The sequence below is a fragment of the Sarcophilus harrisii genome, chromosome 3 (assembly GCF_902635505.1).
Source record: "Sarcophilus harrisii chromosome 3, mSarHar1.11, whole genome shotgun sequence".
Classification (NCBI taxonomy): Eukaryota; Metazoa; Chordata; class Mammalia; order Dasyuromorphia; family Dasyuridae; genus Sarcophilus; species Sarcophilus harrisii.
In genome coordinates, this window is record NC_045428.1 from 553098840 (window position 1) to 553114493 (window position 15654).

Consider the following 15654-nt stretch of genomic DNA (forward strand, 5'->3'; position numbering starts at 1 on the left):
TTATTGCATGTTATTACTATATTAAAATTATTAAAATAATAAGATTATTACATATATAATAAATAATAAACTGAAGGCAATTTTAATACTTTGAATTAATAATAATAAGAGCTAGCATTTATATGGCACTTTAAGATTTAAAAAGTGCTTTACAAATTTTATCTCATTTGATGCTCACACCACCCCTGAGAGACAGATGTGACTAGTCTCATTTTACAGATGAGAAACTGAGGCATACAGAAGTTAGATGGCTTGTTAACAGAATCACAAGTAAATGTGTCTGAGGCTGAATTTGAATTCAAGCCTTCCTGATTCTAGTCCAGCTGCTCTGTAACAAAACTGCAATCATCTCAGTTCTTTCTACTTTCTACAAGACAGCAGGTATCTCATTTTCTCAGATTCTCAATTCAGTGTGAAAGAAACAACAGTTGAAGTTCTCAATACAATCCTCTTAACTCCTGCTGGCTCAGGGAAGGGGAGACATCAGTCACTCATACAGTCTTCACCAGCTGGGTGCTGAAATTCTCACTCATCATTCTAACAGCCCCTGCCAACTTCTCCCTGCTGCTCCTCTCAATGGCTCACCTGGATGAGACCTCACTCATACAGTTGATCACATATGCTGCTTGCAGTTGGTGGAACAGGAAACTTCTTATCCAAATACAGAAGCAGGACAAGGCACAATTCATCCCTGAACTGCTCACTTGGGTACAGGAATGACTAGTCACTCCAGAGTCTTTCTCCAATTCCAGAAAACAGGTCTTGTCCATGGTTTAAAAAAAAAACTCCCTCTTACTCTATCTTCTGCTTTCACATTGAATGTTCTGGGCATTTGGTAACATTCACACATATTATAAAAGGCATATGGAGAATTTACTACAGAATTCATGTATGATCTCCTCCCCAAAACCTTCTAGGCAGTATATCACATCAAGAGAAAGAATGAAAGTTCCTGAATGTAAAATTACTACCTTATGTCAATGAACAGTTGTGTAGAAATGCTGCATCCAAAGGTTCCCAGAGTCCGGTGTCAGTGACCTTCACTATTTCCAATTCAATTCAGAAAACGTAAGCAGGGTTCTGTCTGTCTATCTATATCTATCTCTCCATCTTTCCTTCTTTCTTCTTGTTTCCCTCTTTCTCCTCTTCCTCTCTCCTCTTCTTTTCTCCCTTTCTCTCTTTCTCCATTCTTCCCTCTCTCCCTCTCTTTCTGTCTCTCCATTTCTCTCTCTGTTTCTCTGTCTCTATGTGTGTGTGTGTGTGATTGCTCTGTCTTTGTATCTCTCTGTGTATGTCTCTCTCTCTCCTCTCTCCTTCTCCCTTTCCACTCCTCCTCCCCCTTCTCTTCCCTACCTCCTTTTCTTTCCCCCCTTCTTCTTTTCCTTCCTTTTCTCTGTTTGGCCCCAGAAACAATGCTGGGGGTTCAAAGAGGTAGTTTAAGACTATCAGAGGGAAAACTACTCAAAAGAGCTACACTGGGCTGCAGTGAGTTACCCCTCAGAGCTATCCAAAGGAGCTACATTGGGCTGTAGTGAGTTATCCCTCCCTGGATGTCCTCAAGCAGAAACTACATGACCCCTTGTCAGAGGTGCTATAGAGAAAATGAATTCTATTTCAAAATCAGGCTGCATTGAATGATCATTGGGAGCATTGGCTCCTTCCAACTCTGAAATCCTAGGATTCTTGACTGGTTTTCCCAGTATTTTCCTTTTCCAACCAGAATCCACACAGGATAACAAAGTGAGAAGTTTGGAATGATTTGTCTCTAACAGTAATAATAGTAATAGTAATAAAAATAAGTTGAGATTGAACCCGTGATGTCATTAGCATAGGGAATACCCAATGAAGATACTATCAACAAAAGCGCTTCTCAATCTTAGAGTTTTCTGAAAGTCTAAGGAGTTAAGTGAGTTACAAATAGTTAAGTTTATATCCCAGGGAGAACTTGAATCCAGATGTCAAACCCTGACTGTGAGAACATCTCTTAAGGAAACTTTACCTTACTCCAGGCTCTTTTCTCCCATTATCTCATTTGATCCTCCACCAAGTCTCTATCATCTCCAGAATAAAAGACAAACTCCTCCTCCAGGGTCCAAGTGTCCCCACAATCTCATCCCACCTACCTTTCCAGACAAAATTCAAATTGAGGTTGAGGACCTTCAGACATTACAATTTCCAGTCAAACTGAACTACTAACTGTTCCCAGAACTCAACTGCTCCCATCTTCCACCTGTATGGAGCTGTTCCCAGGTGGAAATGCTCCCTCCATACTTCTATCTCTCAGAATATTTATATTCCTTCAAGACTTGTTCAGTACCAAGCTCTACAGCAAAGTTTACATCACTCCAGTTACAAATGCTTTCTCCTTCAAAATTATCTTGTATTTCTTAAGTATCCTTAAGCTTTGCATTGAGAGTGGGAAGGGAAGTTAAAGAGAAGTTAAAGGGGGGGAGAGAGAGAGAGAAAGGCGGGAGAGAGAGAGAGAGAGAGAGAGAGAGAGAGAGAGAGAGAGAGAGAAGAGAGAGAGAGAGAGAAAGAAATAGATTCAGAAAGACAGGCAGAGAGACAGAGATAGGAAAACATAGAGTAGGTCACTAGATAAATGCTAGTTATTATTAAGATAACTGTTGTTTGGGCATTTCAGTCATGTCCAACTCTTTGTGACCCACTTGGGTAGGGTTTTGTTTTTTTTTTTTTCTTTTTGCAAAGATACTAGTTTTCCATTTCCTTCTCCAGCTCATTTTACAGATAAGGAAACTGAGGCAAACAGGGTAAAAGTGACTTGCTTAGGGTCATACAGCTTCTACGTGTCTGAGGCCAAATTTAAACTCCAGGCTGAGGCTTCCTGACTCCAAGACTGGCATTTTATCTACTGTGTCACCTAAATGCTCAGGCTATCATCATTAGGCACTTAATAAAGGGTTGAATGTAAAAGAATAACTCAATAAGCTAAGGTTAATGAGATCTGGAGAGAGAAGTCTATAAGCCTTGACCATACTCCAAGGCCTTCCTGAACAGAGGAGGAAAGTCCTAATTGTTGACTTGATCATAACAGCCGAAGTTGTTCTGAGCCCTCTGTTCACAGCATTGCCCTTCCTTAGCGGTCGTGACTCCATGCAGCAGCTACTTTGTCTGTTCAAATGCAGATGTGCTTGAAGGCCAACTTTTAGGGGAATGTCTCTCAGGTCAAGAGGTAAAATTGTCCCCACGGGGACCAGGTCTCTGAAGGAATCCCAGGCTGCCCTCTCAGAACAGAGACCCACGGAGGGCTGAAATGCTCTGAAGAGTAAGGAGGGTCCTGAGGTGAGTTGGGAGAAGGATGGCTGCTGGATGAGGCTGAGATTGAGTTCTGGCAAAATAGTAATTATGGTGGACAGGGAGCACTTACTGTAAGACCACAGAAACCCTAAGTATAGCTGGGGCCGTTGCCCTTGGAATCTGGACCCAGCCATGCGAGTAGACACTCCTTCCCAAGCCAGCACTGTTATTATTATGAACCCCATTTACAGCTGACAACAGCTGGTATGTTTAGAGAGGCTTTGAGGGTTGCAAAGCACTTTACACGTATTATTTCATTTGATGCTCCTGATAGGTAAATACTAAAGGTATCATTATCCTTATTTTTACAGACGAGGAAACTGAGGGTCACAGAGGGTAAAGGGCTTGCCCATGGGATGAATTAGGAGCAGGCCCGTTTTGAATTTAGAAGCCCACTGTCTCCAAGTCAGGCTTTTGTGGGCCAGAACTATGAACCCAAGCAGGTTTAGCTTTTCTCGTCAAGGGTTTCCTGGGATTTCACACACCAGTCTCCCTAGCGCTTGGCCAAGGACAAATTACAAGCAGAACTCAGCTTCTCCTAGACCCCCGAGGAGAAATCTCCACAAGTATGTCCCACTTGGGCTCTTGTCCCCCTCCTCCCGGCAACACATTTGGCTATTTGTTAAGTCTGCTGTCTGCTATAGATGTCAATTATGATAATTGATGAAACGTTTTCCCCTGAGAGCATCCGGCACCTGTCAGCAGCTGCGCTCACTGGCCTCAGTCGGGGCCGGGGAGATTTATCTCAGCAGCACCAGCGGGGTTCAAGGGGCGGTAGGATCAAAAGCTCTCTCTGGGTAATTTGCTCTGGGACCCACCAATTAAAATGCAAATGACACAAACAGGGAACGGGGAAGTGAGATGAATGGTTACCTACGATAAAAAGACCAAGCAAAGCCCCAAAAGGTTAGAGTCCTTGTCCCCCACCCTTCTCCCCACCCCTAGCTCCTGAGTGTATGTACTAAAATCAGAGACAAGAAGGGGGATGGAGCAAAACATGGAAGAAGAAAAAAAGAGATTTCTACAAACTTCAGCCTGGAAGGGGTCTTAAAACCAAAAAATGGCAGAACTGGACAATTATACTATGTACTTGTTTGCATGATGACTTCCCTGTACCACCTTAAGCTCTGTGAGGGGAGGGATATAATGGCTTTTCTCTTTCTTTTTATTCACAGCACTTAGCACCCAGGATGTCAGAATTTAAGAGGGTCCTTAAAACAAAGCATCAGAGCTGGAGGGGCTCTTAGAACACAGAATATTACTTCATAGAATATCGTAAGTGAGAATTCTTATAGAGCATAAAATATCAAGACCAGAAAGGGCTTTAAATTGTCAGGTCATGGAATCATAGAAGGTTGACAAAAACCTTAGAGATCCTGAAGTCTAATTGGCTCATTTTAAAGGAGATAGGTGGGCCCCCAGAGGATGTTACCTGCCCATGGTCACAGAGCATGATGTAAAACTAAACTGTCCTGACTTCCAGCCTAGATTCTCACTACTGAGCAGACCTGCCTCCCAGAGAACCAGTAGTCAAGAGAATGGGATCAGAATTGAGAGGGTGGGGTGGACAATAAACAAAGAAACAGAATAGGGAAAGGAACTGATGATGATGATGATGATGATGATGATGATGATGATGATGATTCATTCATGTCTGATTCTTCATGACCTCTTTTTAACATTTTCTTAAAGGTACTGGAGGGATGTGCCATTCCCTTCCCCAACTCATTTGACAGATGAGGAAAGTGAGGAAATCAGGGTGAAGTGCCTTGCCCAGGGTCACACAACCAGTAAATGTCTGAGGTCAGATTTGAACTCAGGGAGAGAATGCTTCCTAGAAATGACTTTCCAGGCCCAGTTCTCTATGTACTGATCCACCTCGCTGCCTGAAAGGAACTGCTGGGTGGGGATTAGAGCAGAAATGAGGGGGGGGGGCTACATGTGTTGAGGATCCAGGAGGCAAAGCGTGGAACCAGAAGATAAGAAGAGGGCTGAAGGGCAAAAGACAGAGGAGGGATGGGTATGGCAGAAGGATGACAGTAGAAAGAGGAAAAGAAATAGGGAATAGGGGAAGGGGGCAATGGAAGAGTAGGAAGGCCAATGGCCAACAACAACCATGACCCAGAGACTTTCACTGTGTTCTCACCCACCTCCATCTGGCTCAAATCACAGAATCGCATCATAGGATGGACAGTACAATCTGTACCTCAACAGGAATCTTTCTGTAACATGCTTCCCACAGTTGTTAGTAAAGCCTTTTTACTAAGAATTGTACTCAAGAAGAATTCAGCCGTGTCCCTGGGATAGCACAGAGAACTGCCCTCAGGGCAACTACGCCAAGAGAAGGAGTGATCTTTCTCCAGAGAGTCCAGCACCCACTCCTATGTCATGGCCCGAGGTCCCAGACCCCTTATATGAATAGCCTCCAAGAGAAGCAGCTTAGAAATAAGTCCCGAAGGTGATGATCCATGTCCTGGAGACAGAGAGAAAGGCCTGACACAGGCTGACAGAAAATAAAGCAGCAATTGTGGGATCACGGCAAGTTTATCCTACCCTTGCCCCATATCACTTCCAGCCCTTGTCATTAGCTGACCCTTGAAGACTTCCAGGGATGAGGAGCTCATTATCTCCAAAGAGAGTTCTTTCTACTTTGAGACGCTTTAATTATACCGAGGTTTGGTTTTTGTTTTATTTTTTTTCTTACATTAACTAAAATTCTACTTCAGCAACTTCCAATCATAGATCTTGCTCTTTGGCATCAGGCCCACCAAGTATAATGTCTACTCCATGTAACAGCCCTTCAGAACTTAATAAAACCCATCATCTCCCCATTCTTCTGAATAAACATCACTAAGCTTCTTGCATAGTGTGGTCTTCAGTTTCCAAGAAATACTATCAATTTTCCTTGGGCCATCCATTCATCTTTCTGTTCATTCATTTATTCATTTATTCCTCCACTCATTTATTTGTTCTTCCATTCATCCATTTATCCTCCCATTAATTCACCCTTCCACTCATTTATTCATTCATTCTTCCACTCATCCATTTATTCTTCCATTCATTCACCCTTCCACTCATTTATTCATTCATCTTTTCATGCATTCATTCACTCAACAAACCTATTAAATATCCACTATGTGCTAAGCCCTTGTACTAGTCACTGAGGAGACTAAGATTAAAAAGGAGACATAATGGATGACCACATAATAAAAGCCTCCTCATCATACTTTGGTTGTCAGGAGGCAGTGATGCACAGTAGAAAGGTTGCTGTGTATGGAATCAGGGACCAGCTCTGTCACTTAACCATTTCTGTGATGTAAGTAATCTGGGCCCCCGGGTCTTTCTTGGAATTGAAGATGTTGGCCTAGGTAGCCCCTAAAGATCCTGCCATTTCTAGATTTATGATCCTATCATGCTCTCTGTTCCTCAGTTCCCTCATTTGTTAAATGAAGGGATTGAGCCACCTGATCTCTAAATCAAGATTGTTGGTCCATCTGCAGTCTCCCAGTGCAACTAAGAAGAGAGAGGAGGTGATTGTTGGGGGAGGGAATGTTTCCATCCAACCAAATTCAATTTCCTTGAAAATAAATCATATTTTCCTGGTGACCTAAATTGAAAACATATTGCTCCAAAAGTGCCGTTCAAAGAGAATCACCCAAACCTTTTATCAGCAGAGAGGGCATCATATATCAGACAGCTGGGGTGGGTGTCAATTATCATAATTAATTAGACATTTCCCCAGATGCCTGACACGACATTCTGTCAGCAGAGCTTTTTTGACTTCAATCAGGACGGGCTGCTGGATTATGCATGAGGCTGCTAGAATTTCAGGTGGCTCCGCATCCAAGCACCAGTTGCTGGTCTGAAGGTCACAGGGACAGACCTTCTCCTTCCGGTCCTCAGTCCTAGAAGTCTTAGGGGGAGACAAAGCCAGAGATTAAAGAGGAAACCTAAGTGCTGAATTCTGGGCTTTCCCGGGGAGCCTACGCCAAACTTGGACCCACTTGGGGTACGCTGATTTTTCTATCTGGGATTTGCTGACAGCTTGAAATTCTTACTAGGTGACTGAGCTGTTAATCAATCAATCAATTAACAAGTATTTATTATGCACTAACTATGCACCAGCCTCTACATTAGGGTTTGAGAGTACAAATTCAAGCTGTCTTAAGGAATTTATATTCCTTGCCTAGTTTACTGTACATATCCCTTTCTCGGAACTGCAAAATCTCAGAGTTGGAAAAAACCTTAGAGTACAACTACTACAACTACAATTGAGCAGTAAACCCTTCTATATTATTCCAAACTACTGGGGTTCAGGTAGTCTCTGGTTGAATATGTCCAACAACAGAGAGCTCACTGCCCCTCAAAACAACCCATTCCAGTAGAGGACAATTCTAATTTTTAGACAGCTTTGCTCTGTATCCAGTGGAAACAACAACACATGTAGAGAATGTGAGATCAGTTCCCAATTCTTCTGCTTATTCGCTCTGTGACCTAGGCGAGTCACTTGGGACTTTTCCCTCATTTTTAAAATGAGGGAATTGTTCTAGTTACCCTTCAGGATCCATTTCAGTATCTGTGATTTTCTGATCCACAAGCTGCCTTGGCAACTTCTTCCCCTGACTCCTGCTTTCTGCCCTGAAGAAACAAACAGGACAAATATTCCCCTTATTCTTGCTCTTGAAATATTCATTGCTATCTTTCTCCTCCAAGTTTTCTTTCTTCTAACATAACATTCAGTTTCCAAGACATACTATCAATTTTCCTCAGTGTCTTCAAACAGTCCTAATGAAAAATGGACCCATCTCAAGAACCCCTCTCCAGTCTGGCCGCCCTGTGCTAAAAGTGTTCCAACTTCTGAGACTAAAGCACCCAGGACTGAACCCCAAAGTTCTGACAGAATCCAAGCAGGGTCATGAGGAGACTGTGTCTCTCCTCATAGCCTAATTCTAGTGGGGTAACTTAGCTGCCACGTTACCCCGTTAGCTCATTTATTTTGAACTTTCAACTCATTGCAGCCCCCAGATCTTTTGCACCCAAATTGTTGATGCCCCTATTCTATATCTGTCAGTTAACCAACAAGTGTACATTCAGTACTTACTATGACCCCCCAGAACTATGTTTGATCTCATATGAAGGACTTTACACTTTGGAACAAAAAGTTGAATTTTGAAGTTTAGAAGAAACTCGGGGTGGGGGGGGGGGGTAGGAGGCAGCTAGATAGCACATTGGATAGAGTGCTGGCCCTGGAGTCAGGAGGACCTGAGTTAAAATCTGGCCTCAGACACTTAATACTTCCTAGTTGTGTGACCCTGGGCAAGTCACTTAACCCCAACTGCCTCAGCAAAAATAATAATAATAATAATAATTAAAAAGAGAGAGAGACAGAGACAGAGACTCAGACTCAAATCTCATCTAAGATGCATATTAATTATGCAAGTCACTTGGATTCTCTGAGCCTCAGTTTCCTCATCTGTCAAAAAAATATAGCAATATCTTGCCATCTACTTCACAGGGTTGTTAGGAGGATCAAATAAGATACAATATATAGGTGATTTGCAAACTTTAAAAGGCTGCATCAAAATCAATTCATACTATCATTACCTTTTCCACTTTGACCTTCCTTCTGGTCTTCCAGAATCTTTAAAGAATCTGATTATTTCCTTTCAGTTAACCAGCGATCTTGCTTCCCAAATTGATGTGATCCAAAACTTTAGGATGCAGTTCTATTCATTCCTTCATGATTCGGAGTAATGTTCACCCTGAGGACTCAACAATTGCCTTTCTATCTCCATCAAGTTTTCTTTCACTCCTTACTGTGGTCACCTCCTTTATAACCTTCCCTGACAAAACGCTCACTGCTTAAACCAATTCTAGAAGCACAAAGTGTCATCAAATTTGCCATTTGGCAAAAAGAAAAAGAAAAAAGCTAAAACACTGTTGTTCTTGAATGTGTTCTGTCAATCTGCTCCCTTAGGACTGCATTCACCACCCCTATAACTTTCTGGATCAAAGAACCTCTTCCCTAGCCAGCATTCTCCCATATAATATTGTTTTCCCTGTTATATAATGTAAGTTCTTTAAAGAAAGGAATTATCTTTGCTTTTGTGTTTATATGCCTACTGCTTAGTACTATTAAATGATACATAAATGCTTTTTCATTCATTCACTTATTTATTCATTCAACAAACTAGTAGATAAAAATGTTAAATTACCCAAAGGCAAAGAGAAAACCCCAATGAAACTCCATTTTCAAATTCACATTAGCTTACTGATAATTATTCTTGGGGTCTAGCCATTCAATTACCCTGACTGTATTATAGTCTAGCACAGGGGTGAAAAATACCAGATTAAAATGTAACTGGGAAACATTTAATAAAAATAGAGTAGAACATACATAATGCTAATATGTGGTTCTCTAAGTCATCATATTGCCAGGAGAGATTTTTACATATAGTTTAGTGGTCCCCTTTCTATATAAAATTGTCACCACTGATCTAGCCTTCATCTCTCCACATTGTTCATAAGAAGAGAATGTAATGATTTCAAAGGAATTACTGAAATCTGGATATACTGTATTTTTAGTATTTATTGTGACCTTAAATATGAAAATAATAATATTGATAATTAGCATGCATATTTTCAAAACATTTTGCAAGTGTTGTTCTCATTTGGTCTTACAACAATCCTATAAAATAGGTGTTTTTTATTTCCATGAAAAAATGAAGGTAACAAGGATTAAATGACAATGTCTGGATTATCCCTTGTCAAGTAAATTATATTAGGAATTCTTTTGTGGTCATGGACTACACTACTACTACTGGACATGATAACTGAGTCCTTTCTATCTCTAAAATATAATAAAACTGTGAAATTAAAACAGAATGTCAGAGAAGCCTTAGAACACAGGAGGTCAGAGCTGGGAGAGAACTTAGAATAGAGAATGTCACAGCTGGGAGGGCCCTTAGAACCCAGGGTGTCAGAGCTGGAGGGCCCTTAGAACACAAGGTGTCAGAACTGGGAGGGTCCTTAGAGATCATCTAAATTCAGGGGAAATAGCTCACCCAAATGATGTAGCTCAGCATGTCAGAGTTCAGACTCCAGGATCCCCCTTGGTTTAATGCTTTTTCATTGCAACATGTTGTCCCCACACACACAGGTGTGGAGAAGCCCTCCAGACTAGAGATATATTTTCTCGTTTTGTTTTCTCAAATAAAACTGTGTTTTCTCTTGGTGTTTTTTTTCTACATAGTAAAGGCTGGTTAAAACCCTAAGCAAGGAAGCTTATCAGTGTGACCCAGGGACCAGAGTTTGATGTTGGTCGTTGCCGCTCTCATTTTTTAAGTAAAACTGTAAATTTTGTTGTTGTTGTTGTTTTATATTTGAGGCATTAGGTTGTGGGGTTTGGCAATGATCTCCAAAGCTGGTTGGGAAATGTAACTTTTCATAATGGACACCTCTGTCACCTAGGGGTCCTAACTGACAGGTAGCAATGAAGAGGAGCAGGGAGGAGGGAACACAGTCACAGCAGAGAGACTGATGCTAAGGGAGGCCCCACAATGATCACCTCACAGAGAGGGGAAAGACTGGACCACAAATGAGGAGACCAGGTCAAAGTTTTACTGACACCCTTTCTGACTTTGGACACATCACCTCTTTCTGGCCTTAATCTCCCCATTCACAAAATGAAACTGTCTTTGAAATTCCTTTTTTGTGTGTCTTTAGGATATTGTCAGTTTTAATAATATTTTAATAGTATTCTAATATTCAGTGTTTTAAGGGGCACCCCAGCTCTGACTTTCCTGTTCTAAGTTCCCTCCAAAGTGTGACTTCCTATATTCTAAGGGCTCTCCCAACTCTGACTTTTTATCTTCTAAAGGTCTCCCAACTCTGGCATTTTATGTTCCAAGTTCCCTCCCAAATCTGACTTTCTGTATTCTAAAATCTCACTCAGTTCTATCAGTCAATGAGCTGAGGTCCCTCACCATTCTGATGCTCCATATTCTAGAATCTTTTGGCTCTAACATTCTCTACATAATCTTTTTCCAGATTAGAAAATAAAAACACAATAGAATAATAATGCATTTATTTAATATTTTATGATCACAAAGTATATTACAAATATTATTTCACTTGATCCTAACATCCCGGGGCTAGATCTGCAGGCTAGACACGTAGTAAATTGGGAACTCAGAGAAAGATGGGTACATGGGAGATTGTAATCAGTATGGTGTGCATGTTATTAATCCCACTTTAAAGATAAGGAAACGAACTTCATTTGCCTAAAGTCATATGGCTACTAAGTGTTGGGACTCAAACTCAGGTTTTCTGGCACCAATATGTGGATTATGTTCTAAAAGCCTTGATGCTGGAACAGCTAGGTGGTGCAGTCAGGAGGACCTGAGTTCAAATATGATCTCACACACTTAATACTTTCCTGGCTGTGTGACCCTGGGCAAGTCGCTTAATCCCAATTGGCTCAGGAAAAAAAAAAAAAAAAAAGCTTTGATGCTCCACCGGTGAAAACTAGCGTCTCAAAGTCTCCCCAGTTCCTCCCCAAATTCTTATTCTTAGTTCCTATAATCCTACCACTATTTCAAAGATAAAAATCTGAGACCCTCTAATGCACCATTGGTGTGAACTCTCCAGCTGTTCTGGGAAACAATGTAGAATTAAGCCTTTAAATTTTCAAGAATGCACAAAGCCTGCAAACCAGCAATATCTAGATATAGCTCCCCAAGGAAGTTTAAAAAAGGAGGGCGAGAGGAAGAGTCCTTTCAGACTGAAATATTGGTAGCAGCTTTTTTCATAGTATTAGAATTATGGGAAATAAAATAAGGGCCCAACAGTTGGGGAATAGCTAGACAATTACTGCGCAGAAATGTAATAGAACATAAGGATGAATGAGAATTCAGAGCATCTTGGGAAAATTTGTATAAACTGATGCAGAGAAAAGGAAATAGACCTTGGAGAACAATGTACCCCAATCATATAATAGAAAACAACAGAGACAAACTTCACAACTCTAAACCATGCAACACACAATCTGTATTCCTTAGAACTTGTAGAGACAAGTGATTGGTGACAGGTCCAGAATGTGACTTACTTTATCAAACATAGCCAATGTGTTGGGTTACTTTTGCCTCACTATATTTCTTAATTACAAAGGAAGGGGTATTATTGGGAAATAATGAAGATTTTTTAAAAATAACAACAATAAAAACTTTTTTGAGTAAATGTAACAGGTGAGTGCAGGTATGTGTGAGGGGGTGTAGGTTATATATGTCTACATGGCTCTGTCTAGATGTGCCTCAAAGAGTCTTCTTCAGCCTTATTCCTTCAATAGAGAACTAATCCTTGTCAGGAAGAAAAGAGCAGAGATTGGGGACAGATGTTAACCACTCAGTGTAAGGATTCTAGGCTAAATTATAATCTACCTCTACTTAAATATTGTGAATGTAAAGGAAATGATTTTGAGGTTGAAACTGAGTTACTCATTGCTATTCTTTAATGGGAAAGGAGTGTCTTAAGCTATCTATCTAGGACTTGACTTCCCTCCAAATGATAGTTCCACAATGAATACACAGAGCAGATAGCAAATAAATCCATTTATCCAAGTCAAAAACAAAGAGAAATTAATTTTTTATATATAAGAAAAGTGCCTTAGTGGATATTACAGCCACCATGAGCTTTTCAGTACAGAACACAATGTGCTACAAACTGTTAAAAACAAAAATCAAAGAAGGTTTATAGATGAGAGCATATACTAGACAATACATTGAGTAAATAAGTTGTCCAAATGAGATTAAGCTATATTGGGTCATCATCACTTGTCTTAACTTTTATAGTGACAGTGGACTTCAGTGATTCTGGAAGAGAAAATAAAGCTGATGACTTGGCACAATTCTGCCTCACTTAAATCTAAATCAAGTGAAGACATCACTTGTGGCCATTGAATCTCAGAGAGAGAGAGAGAGAGAGAGAGAGAGAGAGAGAGAGAGAGAGAGAGATAGACAGAGACAGAGAGAAAGGGAGAGGAAGGGAGAGAGACAGACAGAGACAGAGACAGAGAGACAGAGGGAAAGAGAAAGGGAGAGGAAGGGAGAGAGAAAGACAGACAGACAGAGAGAGAGAGACAGACAGACACAGAGACAGAGATAGACAGAGACAGAGAGAAAGGGAGAGGAAGGAAGAGACAGAGATAGACAGAGACAGAGAGAAAGGGAGAGGAAGGAAAAGAGAGAGAGAGAGAGAGAGAGAGAGAGAGAGAGAGAGAGAGAGAGGAGGGGGGGGAGAGAGAGAGCAGTGAGGGGGGAGAGAGAGAGAGAGAGAAAGAGAAGGAAGGAAGAAGAGACACCCAAAGAGAAAATTCAATTGAGCCTCTAATATAGGAAATTGGGGGATAGGGACTTGACCAGTTCCTGTACATGTCATCTTCTTTCCCAGAGTCCTCTCCCTTCAGAGAATCTAGAACTACATTTCTACTTTCTTGAAGCTAAAAGATAGAAGACAGGATATCTCTTCTTTCAAGCTTTCACTAACTCTACTTCTCTGTAGGCATAGAGCACTGAAAAATTAATCTCCACCAATTAAGAGGATTCCATGTAAATAGGATATGAAGATATGATTTAGATCCATTAGTTTAATTCTATGCATTATGGCTATAATTGAGGCAGTTGCCACCAGTTGAACAATGGTGCCCTGATATGACCGTATATCCTAACCAAGTTATCTTTCCCTGGCATGAATACATGCTTTCTATGATTTCATGCTTATTCTGTATGATAACTTAACTGTAAAAATAGGAAGTATAAATATTAATTAACCACTTATTATTAATGTTTTAACAATTTGTAAGGAAAGATATGTAATCTGTAACCTAGAGCTACAACTCTGTATTCAGTTTTATCTGAGTTCATTTCAAGAGCCTCTAATAACAAATATTCTTTGATGTCAGGGCCATCTCCAGGGTTCTTGATCTATATCTTGCTACTGGAGCCAGATGGTTCCAGAGGAGAGGGTGAGTCTGGTGACCTTGCCCAGCCCTCCCTCACTTCAATCCAATTCACTTCCATGTTATAGCCTACCTCTTTGATGTCATGGTCCTCTTCAAGAAAAAAGGACGAATAACACCTGTGAGAATATTAATAGCGGCCCCATTGAGGACCCAAATAATTCTAGTTGGACAATGCAGCACATGCCTTCCTTTCTTCTTTCCTCTCTTCCTCCCTTTCTTCCTTCCTTTCTTCTTCCCTCTCTTCTTTCCTTCTTTCCTTTCTCTTTCCTTTCCTTCCTTCCTCCCTTTCTCCCTTCCTTCCTCCTTCCCTCCCTTCTTTCCTTCCTTTTTTCCTTCTTTTCTTCCTTCCTTTTTTCCCTTCCCCTTCACTCCTTTCTCTCTCTTCTCCCTCCCTTCCCTTCCCTCTATCCACATAGGGAATCATATCCTTGATATATGGGTACTCTGCCCAAAAGAAAATAAATTTTTATTGCTGATCCAAGCTAGATTTATTTCTTAAGGATCATGTCTTAAACACAAATCACTCTGAATCTCACTGATTGACCAACAACAGGCTCCAGTCCAAGCCTTATTTGGTCATTGTTTGCATCTTGATGCCTTACAGTGAATGTATCTAGCAATTATTTCTGTTCTGGTCAGAAGCCTTGAAGGTCTTCCCCTCCCAGATCAATTTTCTTTTGACTAAGTAAAAGAGGTCATTCTTTGCCTCATTTCTCAGCTATCCTTAATCACCGACTAGATGTTACCTCAGTCAAACTGAGACTTGGGAAAGATCTTAACTTAAAATGGCTAAGGTCTCCCACTTCCTCTCCAGTCTTCCTGTTCCACATTTTGCCCCTGGACCCGGATAGCTCCAGAGGAAAGAGTGAGGCTGGTGACTTTGTACAGCTCTGCTTCACTTCAATCTAATTCACTTGCAAGTCATAGCATCATCTTCTTGATGTCATAGTCTGCTTTGAAAAAGGACAAACAACAACAATCTGACTTAAAATCCCTCTCAGCAGGACATCAGAATTGAGTTCATGTTTAAGTCCCCACACAAACAAAAAAAGGAAAGGCAAAAGTAGCCTCAACAGCAAAGCAAGCACTTGGAATGCAGGATAGGTTTTATTTAACGTTCATGCCCTAAAAAAAAATACAAGCAAAAAAGAAAGGACTCATATCCAATATATAAACAGCCCAAACAGCTCTCTTTCTTTCTCTGGTGGGCTTCTACCTACCCTAAGAACCTACAGTCTTTATGATTTATAATGCTATTCCATGGTTAGGTCTCCCCTAACTCCCACCCTGAAAAAGGAAAGCACTCAGGGTTCCTAGAG

General features: G+C 40.9%; 1 long non-coding RNA gene across 1 annotated transcript; it reads right to left on the reverse strand.

Annotated features, from left to right (window-relative positions):
- Positions 1-7144: 7144 nt before the first annotated feature.
- Positions 7145-10820, reverse strand: LOC116422802. The gene is made up of 4 exons (XR_004233340.1): positions 10383-10820; positions 8923-9191; positions 7873-7956; positions 7145-7231 (listed from the first exon to the last, which is right to left on the reverse strand). It is a non-coding gene; the product is annotated as an uncharacterized LOC116422802 (long non-coding RNA).
- Between the last annotated feature and the right edge of the window lie 4834 nt (positions 10821-15654).